At 42.4% G+C, this 9,386-nt stretch overlaps 1 pseudogene; it reads left to right on the forward strand.

The window, feature by feature from the left end:
* Window positions 1-1,647: 1,647 nt before the first annotated feature.
* On the forward strand, window positions 1,648-2,676 carry LOC116909431 (annotated as a pseudogene).
* The last annotated feature ends 6,710 nt before the right edge of the window (window positions 2,677-9,386 follow it).

Consider the following 9,386-nt stretch of genomic DNA (forward strand, 5'->3'; position numbering starts at 1 on the left):
GGATATTGAGACTGACATGGCCACCTCCTGTAGCCAGGTGGGACTTGCAGTGGACGTAGTGGGACAATAACCCACACACAAACTTTTGACCTCAAATGTGTCTTGCCTGTAAGACCTACAAGCTATGCAGTGATAAAGATGGAGTAGAGATTGAGAGAATGACCAACTAATGCCTGGCCCAACGTGAGACCCATCCCGTGGGAGAAAGCCAACCCCTGACACTATTTTTTTTAAGATTTATTTTATTTATGAGTACACTGTTGCTGTCTTCAGACACACCAGAAAAGGGCATTGGATGGTCATGAGCCAGCATGTGATTGCTAGGAATTGAACTCAGGACCTCTGGAAGAACAATCAGTGTTCTTAACCGCTGAGACATCTCTCCAGTCCCCCTGACACTATTAATAGTACTCTGCTACATTTGCATACAGGAGCTGAACATAATTGTCCTCTGAGAAGCTTCGTTCAGCAACTGATGGAAACAGATGCAGAGAGTCACAGCCAAACATCAAACAGAGCTTGGGTAGTCTTGTGGAAGACTAGGGGATAGAACTGAGAGAGCTGGATGTTCAAGGACACCAAAAGAAGACCTATAGAGTCAACTAACCTAGTCTCATGGGAGCTCACAGAGACCAGGGAGCATGCAAGGACTAGCAAGGACTAGCCTCTTACATATTTACAGTAGATGTGCAGCTTGGTCGCCATGTGGGTCCCCTAATAATTGGAGCAGGGGCTGTTTCTGTCTCTTTTGCCTGCCACAGGATTCCCTTCTCCTTGCTGGATTGCCTTGTTGTGCTTTAGTGGGAAAGGATGGACCTAGTCCTGCTGCAACCAGATGTCTCAGAGCAGGGTGGCACTTAAGTAGGGGCTTCCCTTTCCTGAGAAGTGGGGGTAATGGGGAGAGGCGTTTGTGAGGGGGGAACTAAGAGGAGTGGAGGAAGGGGTCTGCAATCAGATGTAAAATGAATAAATAAATTAATAAAAATAATGTTGCTAGATTTAACAAAATGTAGATTATTTAATCTAATTTTAATAATTTGAATTAAATAAACAATAACTTCAAAAGTATGTATTTCTTTATACACTAAAATATCCTAAATACTAGATAGGATAAATTCATACTAGAAAGTAATTAAAATATATATCTAGCTTTGAAAGAAAGATTTCATTCCTACAAAAAAAAACCAATAAGTAGACTCTCTGGGCTGAAGGAACAGTGACTGTGCCTTCCTACTCCATTATTTTTTATTATTTTTCTCAGAGTTTCAAGTGTGGGTGAAGAACAGAAGTCCCTTCAGTCTAAATGCACTGTGATAAATCCAGCCAAAAGGTACTTTCTTCGGTGGCTGAGAACTAGACAGAATGATATTTGGCGAGGGGAGACCAACCAAGAGTTCCTGATTGGTCCCCTCAATGCTAGGTGTACCTATGTATGCCAAGACAACAAGGAAACATGATTAATCTACCAGCTTTGACAGACCCTATGGACTATCCAAAATACATAATCTGACTATGCTCAAATGACATAAACATTCAAATGAGCACATCATTGCTCTTGAAAGTCATACTTGTGGAGCCACTGTTGCTGAGCCCAGGAAACACAGCTGCTACTCTCCTGTCGCCCCCCATCATGCAATGGAGGTCTCAAAAGATTCAAAGACCAAGATGGCAACCCTCAAGCTGATGGTGAATTCTTAAGGAAGGACAGGTCCCCCAGAACAAGGTTATAGTTGTTGGGGTTGGTGATGTGGTAAGGCTTGTGCCATCGGTGTCTTAATAAAGGACTTGGCAGATGAGCTTGCCCTTGTTGATATCATGGAAAACAAATTAAAGGGTGAGATGATGGATCTCCAGCATGGCAGCCTTTTCCTTAAGACACCAAAAATTATCTCCAGAAAGGCTATCGTGTGACTGCAAACTCCAAGCTGGTCATTATTACAGTGGGGGCCAGTCAGCAAGAGGGAGACCCCTGACTCAATTTGGTCCAGCGAAATGTGAACATCTTCAAGTTCATCATTCCCAACATTGTGAAGCACAGTCCACAGTGCAAGCTGCTCATTGTTTCAAATCCAGTGGGTATCTTGACCTAGGTGGCTTGGAAAAATCAGTGGCTTTCCCAGAAGCTGAGTTACTGGAAGTGGTTACAATCTGGACTGAGCTCAGTTCCATTACCTGATGGGAGAAAGTCTGGGAGTTTACCCATTGAGTTGTCACGGGTAGGTCCTGGGAGAGCATGGCAATTCCAGTGTGCCAGTGTGGAGTGGTGTGAACGTTGCTGGTGTCTCCCTGAATTCTCTGAACCCAGAACTGGGCACTGATGCAGATACAGAGCAGTGGAAGGATGTTCATAAGCAGGTGGTTGACAGAGCATATGAGGTGAGCAAGCTGAAAGGTTACACATCCTAGGCTACTGGTCTCTTTGTGGAAGACTTGGCAGAGAGCATAATGAAGAACCTTAGGCGGGTGCATCCCATTTGCACCATGATTAAGGGTCTCTATGGAATCAATGATGATGTCTTCTTCCGTGTATCCTGGGACAAAATGGAATCTCAGATGTTGTGAAGGTGACACTGACTCCTGAAGAAGAAGCCTGCCTGAAGAAGTGTGCAGATACCCTTTGGGAAATCCAGAAGGAGCTGCAGTTCTAAAGTCTTCCCAGTGTCCTAGCACTTCACTGTCCAGGTCGCAGCAGGGTTTCTATGGAGACCACGCATCTGAGCTGTGGTTAGTACAGTTGTGTTGAGGTGATCTGGGAAAATCTCAGTTCCCACAGCTCTACCCTGCTGCTCAGTGGTATTTGTGTAGTGGTAACCTAGCTGGTGTGACAGTCCCACTGTCTCCAAGACATACTACCAACTGTGCAGGCTTTGATTATCCAGTAAACCTGTTACCTGTACACCCTCACCAAACAGGCCTAGGCCAATGAGTTCCCAACTGGTTGTAACCTGGATCCAGTGCGTAAGTCTATTATGTATATCTTGTTCATAAATGTTCTACAGGATATCTTATGTATTCTGTGTCTGTAGTGTACACTGACATTGCAATATTGACATGTAAGATCTGCATATGGACGATGGAACCAACCACTCAAGTGTCATGCCAGTGAAAATACCAAATAAAACTCGAACAGTGAAAACACAAAACAAAAAGAAAGTCATATACTCACATCTCAGGTAATAAAACCAAAGACAGGGAAGTGGATCACCACTGCACCAAGTTGCCTCACTGTTCAAACTGAGGAAACCAAGGCAAAAAGCCATATCCCCCAGAGGTAGCAGATGCAAAAATTCTTGTTCATAAATAAATGCTTTCTTAGAAAAATGGTTCATAAGTAAGAGATTGGCAGGTTGAGCAGGAGGTGATAAATGGGAGTGGAAGGGGGTGAGAGAGGGCATGAGTAGTGAGAATGCCTAGAATCCATTCTTTTAAGCGTGATTCTTGGAATAATCGAAATGCAAGTGGCTTTAATATGTTGATTAAGGATAACTAGCGTTACATTGTAGCCTATGATGCCCTTATACATTGACATGGTGGCATGGCGGAGAACTGGTAGGGAATAGTACTCGTTGAGTAAGTAATCTCTCTTTTCTTCATGTTGCTTCCATTCTTTTCTCTGCCCTCCTTGGCCACCTTAGAGTCAGTGAGAAATCATTTACTCTTCAGCACCTCCTAAAGGTGGTTGAAGACTCATGGAACCTGGGGTTTTACAAGTGCACCTACTCAGCATCTCTGGTATACTCAGCAGTCAGGCCACCATGCTGGAATATTCACATACTCTTCTTGCTTCCCTGTATTATATTCATTCTAAGGCATCTGAGACTTTTTTGAGCAAGCCCTGGAGGAATCCCCAAAAGTGGTCAATCGGAATTTGAAACAAATTAGAGAGAAAGTTATACCTCCTTACTATGTCCCAGTAGAATACACACACACACACACACACACACACACACACACACACACACACACACCACACACACACCACACCACACACACACCACACACACACACACACACACACACACACACACACACACACACACACACACACAATACACACACACACAACACACACACACACCACACACACACACACACACACACACACACACACACACACACACACTTCAGTTGTTTGTTCATTTGTCCTTCTCTTTCCTCAGAGGCTTTAGACAGTTTTCGCATCCTTGTTAATTTACCAAGTCACTTATATCAAAAGCAATATTTATCCCATTGTAACAAGATTAACATGCAAATAACAGTCCTAACGCAGCGTGTGAATGGGTGTCAAGAGAAGTAATCTGTGCAGATGATGCTTCTTCAGTCTGCAGTAGATATCAGGTACTTTTACTAAAGTGCGAACTGTAGTGCTATTTCTTTTTCAATGGTAGCAGAATAGAAGTTCGTGATAGCAGACCATCTAGAATTTAGTCATTCATTTTTTGCGGGGAGAGGTAATTCTGGAGATAGGTGGGAAATTATATCCCTCACACTAGCCAAGCCTGTACTGTGTGACATCACATAAAGACCTGACTTTTCCTCATCAAAAGGTAAGGTACAGCCCTCTATTTGTCTACTTGCCTTCATGGTGGACTGTTGATGGAGATCTTCAAAGATGTAGATACAATCCTATCCCCCACAGGGCTTCACATGGAATTTACCACAGCAGGGCCACGGCTGCATGAAAGGTTTTGTGGCATGTGCTTCCCCTCCCATCTTCCTAAGGCATCTAGGAAGTCCCTGATATCCTACTCAATTAGAGTCCAATCTATCTTAAATATCAATGTCCCTCTTTCTCCCTTTCTGTCTACTACATTTTCTCCAATAGGAAATAGCACTCAGATCAAGAAACCAGGACTTTTAGGGGTAACTTCCTTGTCTACAGGAGTATTTGTTCAGTATAACAGAAGTGATGGACATGTCAGCCAAAAACCCAGCCCGATCTTCCCCATCTAAACAGAAATATTATCTCAGTTACACTGGGACATTTTCTCCTTTCTTTTTCATGCGTCTTTTATTTCACCCCGTGTCTCCCACCACCTCTTCTCAGACTTTCTCTTTTCCATGCAAATAACTTTATTTTTGAATAATGCCCTCTGAGTCTAATTTTTATAAGCAGTCATTTAAAATTCTTAGCGTGTATGAGTCAGAGTTAATACTATGTTATTATTCTGAAGCCTCTAGTCTGTATTAACCATGGTATCTTTTGAGGAATCTTCTCATTTTAAATAAAATACACATTCACCCATCCCAGAAATTACTTCAGACTCTTCAGTTGCTCATTGGTAGAAAAACCTCATCAAAGGGTATGTGGTTTTCCACTGTCGTATAAAAATGTTCTTCTTATTGTAACAAAATGGAAGAAGGAAAATTAGTTAGCATAAACGCAGAGACAATTAGCATGAATAACATGAATTATCCTTGCGGTTGACTCTGACTTTATTATGTAGCATTTAACCACTAAAGGAGTGACAGGACGGCATAAAGTTGATCCTGAATTGGTATAAAGGTAGAAGTGTTTCAATTTAGAATTACCAGCAGGGTTTGAGGAAGAAAAACAGGAAAAAAAATGCAGGTATGTTATATTCAGAAAGCAAAGATTCTCCTGGGCTTTAGGACAGAGTGTGTAAAACAAGCTGAGAAACAAGTTTATCCTGACAGCTGCTAGAGAGGAGTCCACAAAGAATGAGATGTGTCAACAGGAGCTCACCTTTGAGCAGATGTGCGAAGCAAGGGAAGCCGATTATGAAATGCATGTCAGAGTAGGGAGGTCCAGGGACTGGAGAATTGTCACTCAACCTGACTACTATTGCTAAATGGCAGGTACAGAGAAGTCTTCTGCCTGTCTGACAGGAAACAGAGGGGATTATGAAGCCACATAACAGACAGGGTTTAGATTTCTCAGTGAAGCTCTGGACAGCTCAGCATGTATCAGGGTTTGAAACTGAACAAGGGGCCAGGCTAACCCAAAACAGGTTGTGATAGAAAAACATGTAGTTAAATGGTTGGAGAGGGAAACGTGATCTCTGCTAATGTTGGATCCCAAGAGGAAGCCATAAAATGAACCATTGTTTGTTTGTTCATTTGTTACTAGAATATAAGAAGTTCTTGTTTCCTCAGAAAATATAGTGGCCAGAAAAATGTGTTCACGAGGGAAGCTCTGAGCTGGAGGTTAGTGAGATTATCAAGTCTACCCTTTCCCTAAGAAACCAGAAGATTCCTTACAGATCCTTCCAGCACTTTCTCAAGCCATTTTCTTTATCTGGAATTTGTGGGACAACAGCTATCAATCTAGTGTCCCTGCAGCTGTAGAATTCTATTTGTTTTACATTTTTATCTATTCTTTATTAATTTTGTTATGTGCAAAATGTATTTTAATGATAAGGATCTCCTGAAGGTTTTCCCAGACCTTCCTAACTCCCTTGATCCTCATACCCTCATTTTTTCCTTCATAAACTTTTGAGCTCAGTTAGATCCACCACTATTTACAGCCACCCACTAGAGCCTGAGTAACCAGCAAGAAAACACCGCTCTCAGAGAAAAAAAAATGAAAAAAATGCTTCTCACTCTCCTCAGAGAGGAATTATGACTCGATGGATGCTGGGGGAGGGGGAGTAAGTTTTTAACTTCAGAACTCGTTAAAGTTCACCTTTACTTACGAGGAAGAACAGAAACAATGGATCGTATTTTGGTAAGTCACGGGCAATTCTTCCTTTGATTAGCGTCTTACCAAAGACAAATCCCAGGGGAAGGGCTGGAGTTTGAAGTAACAGCATTTAAACCTCTATCTCTCAGCTGAAGGTAGGTTCCAAGAATACTCCTGCCTAAGGACTACCTAACACCTATTCTCTTTCTCCCAGGTGGAACTATTTACCAGTCGCGCTGCAAATCTTTCACCACGCACCCCGTTGTTCTTACCCTTATTTCAAGAATAATATTACCCAAGCCTCAGGGCCCAAGTCTAGGTACTGTCACACCACGTGGTTTAATGAACAAGGGTGATCAGCAGCCGGTTCGAAATGGGGATCTGATTCAAGGGTGCGAGAGTCAGGTCTCTTCTTAGTGATCTTGCCATTTCCTCTAAGGCTCCTGGTCATCTCTCCACTTTATCCCTGACCCCGAGAACTTTATCGCTTGCTCTAGTAATGAACTCCTCTGCCGCTTCCACTGCTGCACCACATAACGTCGCTAAACTTTCTCTATTCTCTTCCATAAATCTCCAAGATTGCTAAAGCACCATAAATATGGCCACATAAAGCATCTCCAGGTAGAGGGAAGCGTTTTATTTATCTTGCCGCTTATACTTTTCTAGTGCGTCACAATCAAAAGGGGGGAAAAATGAGCCTTTTCGCTTAGCGTCATTTGCATAATCTTAGGAAAGTTCTACAACTGGGTGAAGGTGAGACACAGACCTACCGAACAAACAAGGGGTCATATTAATATTTTTAACCACGACAAGGTCAGGACGGGAGATGTAGCTGTGAAGTCTTCATAAACTCACATCGCGTAATGAAGATCAAGAAGATGCAAATTTTCTTTATCCTGTTAGACAAAGGTTTACACTGTTCTAAACTAGTCCTTTCGTCCTTCCTTGCTTTACTACTGTGTGTGTAGAGGGAGTATACATGTATGAGTGCGCAGGTATGTGCAGCTCCATGAAGCACATGTACAGACCACAGATAGACATCAAGATTTCTCCATCCGGTGCTGTCTTATTTCCTTGAGATCAGGTCTCTTCCTGAGCCCAAATCCCACTGTTTCTGAGAGGCTGACAGACTCCTGGGCGCTTAGCATCTACATCTGTATCTGTGCTTAGCTTACAATAGCATGCAGGAGTAGCGGGAATTCCTGATATTTTTGTGCAGGTGCCAGGGACTCAATCGCAAGTCCACATACTTGAAGATCAAGAATTCTTACGCATTGAGCTATCTCCCCACTCCCCAAATATGTCTTTTTTTTGTCATTTGCATTGAGTAACCCAGTCCTTTTATGATAAACAAGCTCTTCCAAGAGAAAGTTAGATATTTTTAAAACATCTTACTTCTAGGCTAAGATTCAAGAGACAAGATCTAAGTATCCATTGTACATTAGACAGTTTAATACAGAGCACGCAGGTAGTCTTGTCTCATAAATACTCTTTCCTAGTGATGCGGTACGGGTTGCTTCTCATCCATAAACATTCCTTCAGAGGGATACTTGTCATAATTTATCAAAAACCCAAATCATCTGGCTGAGCTAAGTGTGGAAACACATGCCCATAAATCCGAGCTCTGGAGAAGCCGAGACAATGGGACCAGTAATTAAAAGGCAGCCTCAAGTGCCTTTTAATTTGATGGGCTCCAAGCCAGCTTGGGGGGCTCTGAATAAGTCCGTATCTCAAAATTTGATTAAAAACAAACAAACAAACAAATAAACTAGTTGACAAATTGATCTACCAAAACCCATTCTACTTCGTGAGCATGAATTGTAAAGTCCGTTCCCAGCTCTACGTTCAGTGCTTTAGCCATTCTCCTATCACCTCCCTCTGCGACTCAACTGGAAGGAGGAGAAAGAACCACGCCCAAGCACACAGCACACAGTGGACTTTCAATCCCTGTGGCTAGTATCTGTATGACTTTGCATCTGTATCCATATACACACGTCTCCTGTATTTAGCACCCAACAGAAGCACATCACCTGATCTGTCCCCTAATACCACGATTCCAGTGCCCCACAGAAACATTACCTTCTTGAACCCTGATCAGTATCCTTTACTAACGGTATTGGCTTAAAATTCTGAGTTTATATTTTCCCATTCACAAATATTGAGTCATTGTCCTCTATAACCTCACTTCATTTATTATGGTTAATTGTCCCTTGAATTTCTTTTCCTCTGATGAGATCTCTGTGTTTCATCTGTGTGTATGCGAGTTTGATTTGATTCTTCCACTTCCTGCATTGGTTCCTTATTGTTCACCGTTCTTTCCACATTACTTCCGTGGTCCCCTGGCTGGTTTCCTTGCCATCAGTTCAATTCACGTTCTTCCCTACCCTTGGCTGGAAATTACCAAAAGGCGTTATAGGAATACGTGAAACTGTCAAATAAACAGAAAATTAAAGAAAAACGATTACCTTAAGGAAATAAATTACTGTGAGATGAAATTCATAACTAAAGTAGCCAAGAGCCTCACACCTGGAAGGGCATGGGCCGAGGGAAAAACTCTATTATCCTGCTAAAAGAACATTGCAGCTATATAACTCCCAACAGCAATGTGTTGTACCCATACATAAGTACCTTACTCAACCCTCATTAGAGAAACTTCCTGAAGCAGATGGGAATTGTCACAGAGAGCCACAGCTGAAAATTGTTCAGAGAATGAGACACCTTGAACCACTCAGCCGAATTTGAG

This window comes from Rattus rattus, chromosome 9 (genome assembly GCF_011064425.1).
Source record: "Rattus rattus isolate New Zealand chromosome 9, Rrattus_CSIRO_v1, whole genome shotgun sequence".
Taxonomy (NCBI): domain Eukaryota; kingdom Metazoa; phylum Chordata; class Mammalia; order Rodentia; family Muridae; genus Rattus; species Rattus rattus.